The sequence below is a fragment of the Hipposideros armiger genome, unplaced genomic scaffold, assembly GCF_001890085.2.
Source record: "Hipposideros armiger isolate ML-2016 unplaced genomic scaffold, ASM189008v1 scaffold_9, whole genome shotgun sequence".
Lineage (NCBI taxonomy): Eukaryota > Metazoa > Chordata > Mammalia > Chiroptera > Hipposideridae > Hipposideros > Hipposideros armiger.
In genome coordinates, this window is record NW_017731359.1 from 2,161,404 (window position 1) to 2,173,944 (window position 12,541).

The window sequence follows — 12,541 nt, forward strand, 5'->3', positions numbered from 1 at the left end:
GCTAACTCCAGCCCCCAGAAGCACACGAGTAGGGGAAAGTCTCACTCCCAGATCAAAGGTTTGTGGCTGAAATCACTTTCAGGACAGTGCATGAAATCAGCAGCAGATGAAAATTCCACCGTCTTTTCCCAGAGTCCAATGGAGCCAGTTTTCCCAGTTCAGAGTGGCCTTACAGATACTACTCCATACACTCCCAACTGTTGCTCCAAAGACCCACTTAAAATTAAAGACAAGATAATCATTTAGGAAAGCCTTTCAGGCCATTAAGTGATTAGCAGAATAGAAGGGGGGAAGGTTCCGGTGCTTCCCGGTCTTCACAGGGAGCAGGCTGGGGGGGGTGGGGGAGCGGTGATGTCTTCAGCAGCAGCCAGAAGGGACAGGTTTTGCCTACCCCACTCCTTAGACCAAATGCAGGGCGGGAAGAGGATGGAAAAATCTGGGAGGTGGCACAAAATTCCCAGAAAGAGCAGCTGAACCACCTTAGACCTCCTCTCACTCCCCCAGTATAGGAGGCCAGCTAAGGCCTCTCTGGAAGGGCACACAGCAAAAACCCCAGTGCATTAATCCTCTCGTTGACCAGACTGCAGGGTGACCCTCCCATGGGAAAGGAGGGCTCACCCAAAATGCAGAATAAGTACAGGCATTATGCTAAGAGGCCCTGCCTGGGGTTGAAACCAACAAAACAAAAGTCTTGCTGTGTGAAATGGAGCCAAATTTGCCACCTACCAAACTGTCTCCTTCCCATTTTTAGTCACACCCTTATCCCTGAAAAAGCAAGAAACTTCAGGAATTAAGGGTGAAAGGTGGAGAGAAACAACTAATGCAAAAAACAAAATCATTTTTAAAACTAACCAATAAGGAGCCAAGACACCTTCCTTGGGCAAAGAACTTTCTAGAAACATGCCCCTCACGGCTGGCCCATGCAAAGAGAGCCCCGTCCTCACCATCTTGTCCCGTTCCAAAGAATGAAAACCAGAAAAAAAAGCAAAAAAACCCTCAGCTGTCTCAGTGCTTCTGACGCTCAAGCACAATGCTGCTGTCAGTTCGCCAGTTCCTCTCCATATAGAAGTCATTTACCATATTAGTGAAAAAAGGCCCCGAACATCTGACTGTCACTTCCCACATGTTCAAAGGGAACGAACGATCTGGCAGCCAACTTTAAATCATATAGAAAAGGAATCTGACAGTTGTTGATTTTGTAGTTTTTCTCCTTAATCTGGATTTGGAGAGTGGCTTGCCAATGAGCCAAAATTGTTGCTGGGTCTCTCTCTTCCTCCAGGCAGTTTGACTCAAATCTTAGCTTCTGTGTGTTTGTTTCTCAGTCTGAGCGGCCTCAGGACTCAGGACACAGCACTCCAGACAGAACAGGCACCCTTTACTATTTGATTGGGATTAACTCCTGCAAAGGAATTCCCTTGCCTGGATTCCAGTAAAACTGGGGTCCCCTTTGTCCCTAACCACAGTTTGGAACCCAGGCAGAGAGGATGGTGATTCTGAGCTGGGCTGTGATTTCTAATAATCACCATTACCACCAAATTCTCATACCGGAATATGTGGAGACCCCTGTGAAGTTCACTGTGCTGGGAATCTGCCTTCCTGTTGTGTTTTCACCATAAAGCCCCCATCCTGGTTAATGACACCAGCCTCGGGGAACCAGACAGGGTCGGCCAACAGGCACAAACATTACAGAAATAGGCCGGGCTAAGAGCAAGCAACCATTTTAATAACAAATGGAAGTATAAACCACAGCACATGCTATATACTTCTTGAGGTTACTGATGTTGGACGTCAGGTGCATTATCCCTGTAATGCTGCTGGCGAGTGTGTGAGATGGAGCCTGCAAGTTTCTTCAGGTCAGAATCACGGTTGCTTGCCTCCTCTACAAGACGAGGCTAAGCCCTTCAGCGTATGAAGCAAGCAGGCTACTAGCTACCATCAAAAGTGGAGGTTAAGGACCCCTCTTTCTTTCCCTTCAAGTAATTCTGGCCATTTCCTACGCTGCTATAAAAATGTTACTTAGTCACTTCAATATTTACTTTTTAACATGAAACTGTTGCAACTTGGCAGTAAAAATAATTTCTTAAGTAAGGGCCTGCTTTGGGCCCTGGGGTATTTCTCACACTAATGCTTCGGGAGAAAAAAAAAAAAGCCCCCACATCCAAAAGGAACAATAGCACACAGGGACAATAAGGACACACTCCCTGGATACCGCCTGTGACCAGAACTGAAGGAACCAAGCTACATCATCACCAGCCCCAGATAATATTTCACTAGTATTTATTCTAATGAACTAACAACCTTTAGGTCACCCAAGGTGAGCCAGGCCATGTCCTGGAAGCGTCGAGTAATCATTTAAGGTCATAATGATGAAAACTGAAATTGCTCTTATTTTCGCTCCTTGCCACTGGGCAGTCCAATTGGCAGCGAGATTCCACGGCGGTTAAATCCATTCCCAAAGCAGGAAGGAAGGCACTTCACTGTCCTGTTGGGAGGAGCCAAACAGAGGCCTGCTGAGAGCACTGTTTTATTTGGGTCCCTTCCACCCAGCCTAAGCATTCATTTGTGCAAATAAAAGACGGAAGGGAAGAAACCAAAATTCAAGTTTCAGGTGGTTGAGGACGCGGCTCAAATTTTTTTTTTTTTTTTTGAAGAGTTAGCAAGTGTTTCTCAATAGTTCCGTCAATCAAAACTGTTCTCGGGACAACTGGAAAAAAGCAGCTCTATCCCCGCAGAAAGTTCAGCCATTTCAAAAGAGAGTCAAGAAAGGGAGGTGACCCATGTCATAGACAGTAGGTCTTCAAGTCACTTAATTCCTTGTGACTCCAAAAGGGCTGTTTTCAAAGTGTGGAAGTGCTTGCTTCTGCATCGGCCCCATGTTGTTAAGTAACACCTGTGTAATTAAATAAAAGAGCAAAGTGTGACCCTAGCCTGTTCTGAGAGGCACTTACACGCTCCCTGAAAACATGCTGGAAACAAAACGCAGACAATGTCCTCACTCATGTCATTTAAGGAAGGGAAAAGTTTCTCTTGGCCTTCATAGCCCCACACCCTCTGAAAGGGGGGCCTTCGGGGTCTGTGCAAAGTATAATGAACACAAATACAGGTGTGCAAACACCCAGGTACGTACCTCTCTCCCATGACCCCGTTCTTGAAACCCTTAAATTATTTCAAACTGCGGTCTCCTGACTCCCCTCAGACCCCACCTCTGTTCTCTAATTGCTTTCCGTGTTGGGGTTGGGTAATGAGAAAGGCTCAGAATCCCGGGCTGCCAGTGGCTGTTCTGATAACAAGGAACAGGCCCCCGTTCCCGGTCTCGGCCTTGCTCGATCAGGTTACCTGGGAAGGTGTATGTTTTCCTCTCAAATGCAATCTCAGCCCCAGCACTCAGGCCTCCCTCTCCAGCCCAGCCTACTGGAACTCGTGATTTTTAGGGTTTCCCCTTGAAAACTATCCAGAAACCACAGCCATTAAAAGAACATGAAGGTTTGACACCTCCTGAATTTAGGAATGAGGGAGACTCGGGGGGCCAGCTCTACAGACTCGCACCTGCTGCCTGATGGCAAAGAAATGAAGTTCCCAGGCTAGCGTGAGCTTCAAATTCTACTCTATTTATTCGGTGACTTGTCTCCAAAGGTCTCAAAGCATGGGATGAAATAAGAGGACGCATAACTTTCTATCTACCTTGCAGGTTTAAGTTTGTTTTCCTTGCCTGCCTTGATGCATTCCGCCCAGCAGGCCGCAGCCTGAGGGACAGGCATTCTCCCTGTGTCCAAGGGTCCATCCACTCTGAGGTTATCTGTCAGTGGTCTTTAGAGTCTTCAAGGCCAGTTAAATGACACAGACAGAAGGTGGGGGAAGGGATGACCCCGCTGGGTTCACCTGATCCCAGGTCTCATTTAAACCAGTCTATACACCACACACCCCGTGCCAGGCAATGCACTCAGGCTACACCAGGCATGACCTGTGGGGCTGTGCCCTCCAGGCGTTTTCCCATCATAACACGGGTATGTCCAAAGCAGACAGGGCCATTTTCCAGAAAGTTCTTCTCCCTCTAAGCCTACAACCATTACTTTTTTTTTTCTTTCTTTCTGCTACTGACCTAACTTGGGCATTCCTTCTTTAACAGAACACAAACATCTCAGCTCTCCCTCTGGACCCCCCTCACCACCACCACGCCCCCATGGAAATGAAAGCTGCTCTGGTTTTTCCAGAGTGGGAACAAACTAAAATTAGAGGATGGCCAAGTGGATCTCCAAAGGTGCTTCCAGTTCCCAAACTCTGATTCTCTCCTTCATTGCTCAACAAGGCATTCTTCATACTGCTTTGAACTGACCAGTGACCTCTCTCGGGCTGAGAAGGGTGCATTTTTAGGCGGAGGAACCCAAACTCCAAATGACACCAGCGTCTCAAATATTCAGAAGGCAGGAACTGATCCAAAAGCAAAATAAGGAAGGAAGGAGGGAGGGGAAGAAAGATGGAAGGGAGGGAAGGAGGGAGGGCTATATTCTGTGCCCAGCAGAGGCTCTCACTCCAGGTAGGTTCCAATTGGATCTAGTAGTTCAAGTGCATCCAGCATGCCCTTCCCCCACATGCCCCAAGAGAATGGGAAGTTCAGCCAAGACTCGCAGCACCTGCCTGCAGCTCCAGGCCGGCTGCGCGAACGCCGCAGGCAGGCTGGCGGGGAGGAGGCTCGACTCACCTGGCATACAAAGGCTCCGCACACCTCCGGAGAGAGGAGGCACTTGCAGGTCTGGGGGCCGCTGCGTGCGCGACAGTGGGAAATTCCAGCGGCATCCGAGCCCCAAACTTACCCACCCCCGGAGGCATTCTGCCCACCTCCCGCTGCCCCCGGGGCTCCGAGGTGGCTCTGCCTAGGTGCAAGGGTGCCGCAGGCAGGGGAGAGGGGCTCATGATGGTGGCCGGAGACGGCAGTCGTCCCTCCCCAGGAGGGAGGGTCCCCGGGCGTTCAGCGGGGATTCACCCACGGGGCGAGGCGCTCGCGCCCCTGTCCCCGGCCTGCCCGCCGCCGGCTCGGCCGCCCGCCCGCCCGGAATCGCTTTATGTAAATGAAGCTCAACTCGCAGTTTGCAGCGCGCACTGCCGGGGGAAGGGGGGCGGGCGGGGCGGGGGGCCTTCGGGGATCCACATTACACAGCAACAAAGCGGAAGGTTAATTTGAAACTCACAGCCCCGCCGCCGCTCCGCTCCCCGGGCAAAGCCTGACATCTACAGTCGCGCCGGGCGCAGGCCGGGTGCTCAGCAGCGGCGGTGGCCGCGCCCGCGGGGACATGGGGACACACGCGGGCGCGCGAGACCCGAGTGCTCGGCCGCGCTCCGCGCACAGGCCTCCGGGCAGGCCGGGCCGCGCGCCTGGCGCCTGGGGACCGGAGCCCTGGGCTGCTTGGCCTGCGCCTGGCCCGGAACCCGCCCGGCGGGAACAAAGCCCCGGTCCTCCCCAGGCGCTGACCCCCTCACTCATCAAAAGTCAGGGGCCGGCCTAGAAGCGGGCGAGAAGAAAGGGATGCGCCCTCGGCCACAAAAAGCAGCCTGGGGCCTCCAAACCGGAGCCCTCGGTCTCTGGGCCCCATTCACGTCACAGCCAGGCCACTCTAGCATGGGGACATTAGCCAATGTGGACAGGAATTTATTTGAAACACACACCCATCCTATTAACTGCTTTACAGAGCACTTCTGTTTTTCAGCTGCAGAAACTTATAAAAACATCCCCTGCTCTCCAGTGAGACTTGAAGGATAGAGTTTTTAATGAAAAAGAAAAGTGAAAAAAAGTCTCAGTTTGCAATTAAGCTTACAGTCTCTTTAACAAGACTCGCCTTATAAAAAGCCATATCGGTTCAGATCAGGCATAGACAGATCATGCCCTGCACAGGGAGAGCCTACGCCCAGGGCTCAGATTTCAGGCGGCCACCCCTGTTGGTCAAAGCCATTGCTGGGCACTTTTATATCTCCCCAGGTTCACCTTTTCCATTCCCATCCGCAAAGGCTGCCCCACAGAAATCTCACCGGAAGTCCCCTGTCCTCCCTGCCAGAAGCCCAAGCTCAGTCTGCCTTTCCTCTGAATTCTCTCAGCACAGAAAGGCACCTGCTTTGACCCTTTCTGAGCCTCCCACCCAGGCTGGCCCCACAGCCTTGAGTCTTTTCTAACTGCACAATAATGAACCATGCGAGTGTTAGAAATAGAATAAGCTCACGAGGCGAAGGGCTGTATGTATGGGATCGTATTAGCATCAAGCACACACTGATGCAGGAGGAAAAGGGATGTTGGGCCGATGAAAACTCTCACGTCACCATGTAGAAGGCATTTTACACGACATAATTTGGGTTTGAATTAATATCAATATCTAACCTGTTGGGGACAGACAGCCCCTCTTTCTGTTTTAGTCCACAAAAGAGATTCCGGGGGAAAAAAAAATTTTTTTTTTCCAGCTAGGGCTTTGGGAGAAAAGACTGCCTCTAGGGAATCATGTCCGATTAGGGACAAAGAAGAGAGCACAAGCCAAATTCTGTCACACATGAGAGAGTGGGGGGAGGGGAGTAGAGAGGGCAGTGGAGAGCAGAGAAAGAAAAAGTAGAGGATGATTCCATAAACCAGAGTATGATCACTGTAGAGCTGTTTCCAGGCTGCCTGACTTCAGGCCCAAGAACAGGTGGTGTTTCCAAAACACACAATTATTTATATTAGCCACATGAGTTGAAAACACCTTAAAGAAAAACCAATTAATAATTTAATTGAAAAGTGACTATTAATAATACATGAAGATGATGATGCTGGCACTAACACAAGCAACGTGGCACACGCCATGCAGAGATGTCCCTGGAAATCTCTTCAGGAAAATGAAGGCTTCAGACCCCCGTTCCTTACCTGGAAGTAACCCATGGCCCATCAGCTACATTAAAGACAAACAAGGACATGTTTATACTCCCAGAAAATCTAATTTTGCCTCTTTGTTTGAACTTTTATTCACAGGGGACAAAACCTTGTAATCTGGTGACATCACGAACCTGGTAGGCCTACTGATAAATATCTTCCATAAAATGAAAGCTAGAAAACCCAAAGAAACAGCTGTAAAGTACTCTGGAAGGATGAGGAGGTGCTGGGAACAAGGACCTGAGGGAGATCTGTCCGGATACGGCCAGTGTCCCAAGCAGCAGACACTGCAGCCCGCCTCCCGAGGCCTGACAAGTAGAACTGAGAGCTACTCAGGGTCCCATTCCTTCATCTTAATCTGGCACCAGTGACATACATGGTAAAGCCTGGTCCAGCTTGTCTCTGTGACACGCAAAAATGTTAACAGGTAAGCCACAGGCGCCTAGGCAATCTACAGCCTCTGCACCATTATGAATATAAAGGCTTGCACAAAAGCTGAGTTGTTACCTCTACTCAAACTTCACCATTCACAAAAGGAACACCTCTTCAAAGGGAACTGGCAACTTCTGCACTTACAAATGGAATCAACAGTTTCTCTGAAATACATGTTGCAAGTTCTGTTCTACTCTGGGAGGCCCTGACTCTTCTGAGGGCAGCAGCTGCCTGACATTTAACCGATGGCCTACCCAGCACTGACAGCCCGGCACTATCATCGCGTGGTCCTGAATGCTGTTGACAAATAAACCGACTTGCAGAAAAGAGGAGTCTTCCCTCCCAATTCTCCAAAACTAGTCTCACCTCATCTGGAAAGCATAATTGGCAACAGCCAAAAGGATAAATATTTAAAAAATAAATCAGGGAATGCTAACCCCTTCCCTACTCCTCCCCTTACCCACTCTCCAAGCCAGAGGCCAGCCCCTCTCTCTCTCTCTCTCCCCACAGACACACTCACTCTCCAATGCTGTCTCCTTTCACTTCAGGAAAGGTAAATATGATCTCTGAGCTGAAATACAGTGAATTGTCAGCATTCTGACTTCTCGCTAAACCTGGGCTCCAATGTTCACAGCACAACTGGGTTTAGATGGATTTGTGTATTCTTCCAGATCCTCTATCTTTATTCAATTATACATACACACTGATTTTAAAACTAGTCCTCTTAAATAACCTTGAGGCTTTAACAAAGAAAAATGCCGGGGGGAGGGGGGGTGAGGGAAGGCCCTGAAATAAGCATAGACACATTTGGAGCTGAATTGTACTTCATTCCCCAAATTCACCTCATCGTTTCTAGGCAGTTATATTTAGGGGACTGGTACCTCCTGGGTTCAGGCCCAAACTCACTCTCAAGACGATTGGGGGCTGCTGTGCCAAGGCATACACACAGATGTTGTGATCCACATTTCTGTGACACAAACCTCAAGGCCTCCATCTATCGCTACAATGCTAATTCCACAGATTCATTTTTACCCCCAAATCATGAGTGGAATATTATCTAACTTGCTTACCCATCCTTCCGAGCTCAGACCCTAAACTGGTCAATGACACACATAAGAAAGACACAAATGAGTAACCATTGTTTTTTAAAAAAACTGTGATTGGGAAGAGCTTTTCCAAATTACTTTTGAGTTACAAAGCCCAAATTCTAAAAAAGAAAAAATGAAGAACTTGCCTTAAACCAGTTTTAAAATGTTAGGTCAAGAGCTCGTTCTTTCCTTTTTGTTTTTGTTTTTGTTTTTTTAACAAAAATATTATTTCTGAAAGGGCAAAGAGAATTTGCCATGCAAGACTTTTATACCCAGGGGGATTCTTACATTTGTGTTTCTAAACCTTGAAATTGAGAATTTTAATGAAAAGGCAGACAGATGCTTAAGGACAGCATCGCAATTAGGATCCATACATTATAGGAGAGGGATGCTTTGTTTGGGGCCAGGAAAAAGCGGTGGACTCAGGCCCCACTGTCTATCCCTTCATACTCCGCCTGACACAAACCACTGAAGTCTTGGAGGGGAAGCAGGCTGGAGGCAGAAGAAAGGAAAAAGGAAACAGGAGAGGAAAGAGAAGGGGGAGGGGACATGGCCTCTTTATATAAACCGTAGTTCTTAAAAATTCTCCACACAGCATCAGTGCCACAGTATGTACCAACAGTTCCCCTACACGTGTGTTAAAATAATCAACGATATACCAGAAGCACAACAACCAGGATTTTTTAAATTTTATTTTAATGAAGAATGTCCTTTGGGTTTGCAATTCTTTCCCATCAAGCGACCACTTCATGGGGCAGGGTACTAAGAGATAAACAAAAGATGACCCTTTTTACACTTCCCCCAAATGATTCCAGAATCCCATTTTCTTATCTGTTCATTGTAGTTGCATTTTTGTTCAAAATCTGTACTAATCTGACTTAAGAGCCCGAGCTGAAATTTCACATCTCCTCCAAGTCAGCCAGTGTTTTAGAATTTGGATTTCTATTGAGACTGTTCCAATCGCTAGTGAGGCCTACGGTAAAAATGTGCTTCATGCTGTTCCGTTTGTCTCTCTGCAGACAAATAGAAACTGTGAAATTTAAAGAATGGATGGAAAGAAAAAAAAACCTAAAACAAAGAGGTTAAAAAAATAGGACAAATGTTTTTGCTTTTGTGTCTCCCCGGAGCAATTGTTTGGGGGAGTCTGCATTGACAATAACCATGAGAAGGCCATCTAAAGGCGATGGGCACACAAGGGGACTCCTTGCCTGCTGCCTTTGGTCTGCAAGAAAAAGCACCTTAGCTCCGTTCTCCAGGAACAAAAGGCCAGGGCCACGGAAGGGAGGAGAGGTTACTGGGGCTTTCACATGGAGCCAAGTGTCAATGCAGGTTCATTTCTCACCCGTCTTAGTAGGAAAAAGCAGCTCAGTGAACTTCCTAATGACTGCTTTTCCCTCTCTTCCTATTATTTCTAAACTGAAAAGAACAAAACAATAATATATATATTTTTTAACCTAAAACCCATCATCCTATTAGAGGAATGCCTTGAGGGCCTACAGAGTCAGTTTTTCCTTCTTCCTTTCCCTACCCAATTTTTTTTTTTTGAAGAGGGGGGATTCCAATTGTAGATCACATGGAAATAAGAGACACTAGACATCGCGGTCATTTTTAGTAATACCAGAACGGCCTTCATGTCTACGAAAAGGCAGAGAACAGAAAAATCAACGCCAAATAAACCCTGAACAGGGATGGAAGGTGATGGTGGGGAGGCTGTGGGCAACGCCTGGAAACATTTTTTTTTTCACAGCACGAAATTGCTAATGCCAGCTTCAGATATGCAACTGAATCGAAGTCATCATTACAAGGTTGGTTTTGGGAGGGGGGGCGAGGTGCATGGAGTAAACAATAACATGTATTAAAGACACAGACAAGGTGTGTGTGTGTGGAGGGGTGCTTCAGAGAAAGGAAGCTGGGATGAAGCACTGTATGCCACGAGAATACCAGGGCAGTGGATGTCGAAGTGTTTAACTAGATTCGAAGCTGGAAACAGCCTCCCCAGCGGGCGAACCCTAGGACGAGGCAGTGACACCCAACTCTCAGCCTTTGAACCCAGACCTGGCAGCTTAGGAGCATGTCTCCCGCTTCCCCAGGCAGCCACAGGCTCTGGCTGAAAAGCGAGGTGGGGGTAGGGATGAGAGGGCTCTGCGAAGAAGCACAATAAACAACTCAAATATGAACGGAAATGACATCAGCAAAGTGAAGGACCTGTTTATTGCAGATCAAAACAAAACAAACTTCCAAACCTTTTGTGTACACACGATAACTCTATAAAAAGCCCTCCTAAAATGTCACCAGGGTCACCACATCAGCATCCCAAGAAAACAGATAACAGTTACCATGGTGGGGAGGAGGGGGGGAGGTAAAGGGAAAACGATCGGAGAGGATATACAACCAGAAAGGGCCAAAAAACCAGCTGACTTTCCCCCCCCCCGACTCTGCTGACCCTTAATATTTATTGGTGTTTATAATCTAAAAGCCATGCTCTGTGTTTCACTTAATACAAGGCCAGACAGTGCTGTCTAATGAGGCAGCATTACAATCAGCTTGTAATATTGAATTTTTAATGCTGCCAAGGATTCTGTTACATAATAATATGAAAAACAGAAGCTGAAAGTGGGCTCGTGGTGACAGGACACTGGGGGTTCCATGCAGGCAAGCGCCACAGCCTGTCTCCCCTTCCTTTTGTGCCCCCTCCCCAGCTCCTGATTTGCAATCAGCCCTCCACCCCTATACAGGAGGTCAGTGTGGAAACCAAGAGTATTTCTTAGGAAGTCCACATCATCATCATCATTATTATTATTATTATTATTATTATTATTATTATTCTCTCTGACCCAAAGCTATGATTCTCGAGTTTGAATTCTAGCTTATCTGGGATTAGGTCTGAAATGAACATTTTTTTGTCCCCTCCCCCCAAGAGACAAGGAATAAGGAGAGGGCATTGGATAGCTCATTTTAAGCAAACCAAACAATCTGGGGGGTGGGGGGAAATCACAGAGGGAAAAAGAACTAAAATGCTGGGGGTGGGGGGATTGAAGTCGGCCTACCATATTCACAGCTGCTGCACGCAGTTTACATTGGTGTAATTTAAAAGCATATATATAGCCGCCGATGCTCCTCTCTGCAATACCCCAAGACTGTAAATCTATAACCACTGCAATGATTTAGTGATTAAAAACATGATAACATATTGTGTAACTGCAAACCACAGAACCCCTGCCAACTCTCCTCTAAGATAAAGGGGGAAAAAAATACAGAAAATGTGTTGCTTGCAGCGATCTTCCTAAACCCAAAAGATTTTAATAAAAGAACCTATACAGTAGACGAATTGGAAAAGGGTGAGTGAATTGTATGTGAAGCCAGCAAAGGGAGGGGAGGAAAAAAGAGGCAGCTTTATGTGGGATTCTTTTCCTTGTACTAACAAATTACGACCTAAACATGCCTTTTCTTTTCTCTCTCTCTCTCTCTCTTTTTAATAGTTTGTTGTAACTGGACTAACTGGTCTTGTGTGCTGTCTTGCATATTCAAAGCTGCTTTGTAATCGGATCTGGAGACCCAACCTTATTTGCCTGAACTCAATAGGGGTTTCTTCCTCCCCCTCCTCCCTTGTTTTGTTTTGGATACGGTATTGTGGGTTTTCTATTCTTGCTGGGAACAGACATCTATGCAGGCAGAGGCTCTGGTGCCTTTAACTACAGAGCAAACACCTGAGAGGGGGAGGCACAATTTGTAACATGGCAGGAGGAGCCTAAAATATACACAAAAAAATAAAATCAAAGCAGCTGTAGGGGTTTTGGCCTCTGAGCAGCTGACCTGACCCCAATTCTGTATATTCTTTTATTTCTCCATCGCAGGATTCCTGCACCTTGGGTCAGATTCGAACTCAATGTGACCCTGAGGAGAAGGCAGTCACTAAGCCTGGAGAACTCCATATTTAATGGGGTGTGGGGGGAGTGTAACTGCATATGCATTCAGACTCCCCCAGTGGGAAGGGACAGAGAGAAACAGAGAAAGAGAGAGAGAGAGAGACACACAGACACAGACACACACACACACACACACACACACACACACACACACACACGTCTGTCCTGCTAGGCCTTGGGGCCAGCTCCAGCCCAGCTTTCTCCGCACA

The 12,541-nt window shown here is 47.5% G+C and overlaps 1 protein-coding gene across 1 annotated transcript in view; it reads right to left on the bottom strand.

The window, feature by feature from the left end:
- The window catches only part of ZFHX3 (zinc finger homeobox 3), a 241,395-nt gene extending 236,159 nt beyond the window's left edge, over positions 1-5,236 (bottom strand). The window contains exon 1 of the mRNA XM_019654459.1: positions 4,700-5,236. The gene's annotated coding sequence lies outside the window, so the exon portion shown is untranslated. The remainder of the gene's footprint in view (positions 1-4,699) is intronic.
- Between the last annotated feature and the right edge of the window lie 7,305 nt (positions 5,237-12,541).